Genomic DNA, 1,335 nt, shown 5'->3' with positions numbered 1-1,335 from the left:
ATTTATACATATAAGAATCAAAATGTCCAAAATGCAGATTCTTCCATCAAGAAACACGACCTACTATTTTAAATTACAATTCTGCTGTTGTGTTTAACTTATTGGTTCCCTAGATAACTTCACAAACATTTATTAAAAACAGAGAATGTACTTCCTGTGGATCAAGTGAGGCTTTATTAAGATGGTAGTAAATGTTTTGGGGGGATATCATAGGGGTAGAAGTATATTCAGTATATGCAAGTATATTCAGAAGATTTGCTGTTAAAATAATGTTTTTTCAAAACCAGTTGGAGGAATATGATAAAAGTCACTGAATTGACAATCCAAAATTGTATCGTCATCAGCATATACAACCAGATACACTGTCCCTGGTATGCCTGATGCTGGACAGTGCATATTCTTTCCATTCAAATAAACATTCAATTCTACATGGTCATATGTAATACCCACCACATCTCCTTCCTATGGAAGATTGTTTGCAGGCAACCTATTGTTTTCCTCATTGTTGTGGTAAAGGGCTCCTTCATTCCCCATCACAAGGTTATGAACGTCTCAGCCAAGTGGAATCTGATTCAAATTAACTTTCTGGTTCCAACTCCAATGCCCCAGATCCAGTGGCTAGGATTTTGATTTTGTTCTGATGCAAAGGTGCATTGGCTAAACAGCCTCCCATCCCACATATCCTTCTTCCATTTTTGATAGTGACAACATCAGTTCCCACGTGCTGAGCATCCAGCTGCACGGCTGGCATGTCCTTCAACGGGATGTGGCTGGTTCTGGAGTTGCTGCAGCAGCGTAGGCAGCAGAAGACCAAGGCCGCCATAATGCTGTGGCTGTCTCTGTAGGGGGTCAGAGGCCAAGGACACTGCATGGGCCTTCCTTCTTTTTCTTTTCACTTAAATAGCCAGGATTTGTTGTGTGAGTCTAAGGCAAAATTTCTTCCTCTCTCTCCAGGTATTCTCAGATGATAAGAAATATATCTAATATTCATGCAACATATAAAAAATAGCATGCCAAATAGTGTGAAAAAGAAAAAAAAGCATTGTATTTGGAAGCAAAAATTTGAAGAGACATGGGAACACCCAGGTTAGAGTTAGAAGATGGAGTGTTGTATTTGAGGAATAGCAAGGAGGCCGATATCACCAGATCTAATTCTGTGTGTCATCAGTTCACCCTGTGAGATAGATCATATCACTCAGAAATGGAAACATAGCTACTTTATTTAAAAGTAATGCTCCTTTAACTGTAACAGGTCTCTTCTGTTAGGTGCATCCATCTAAGTCAGTTTCTGCTTAGACTGATTATCTAAGCCCTCATTGCCTCTTGAATTTCTTT

General features: G+C 39.2%; 1 pseudogene; it reads right to left on the bottom strand.

The window, feature by feature from the left end:
- Positions 1 to 246: 246 nt before the first annotated feature.
- Positions 247 to 823, bottom strand: LOC118858825 (annotated as a pseudogene).
- Positions 824 to 1,335: the final 512 nt, after the last annotated feature.

Source organism: Trichosurus vulpecula, chromosome 7, assembly GCF_011100635.1.
Source record: "Trichosurus vulpecula isolate mTriVul1 chromosome 7, mTriVul1.pri, whole genome shotgun sequence".
In the NCBI taxonomy this organism is placed as follows: Eukaryota; Metazoa; Chordata; class Mammalia; order Diprotodontia; family Phalangeridae; genus Trichosurus; species Trichosurus vulpecula.
This window is presented reverse-complemented; position numbering and strand designations above follow the sequence as displayed.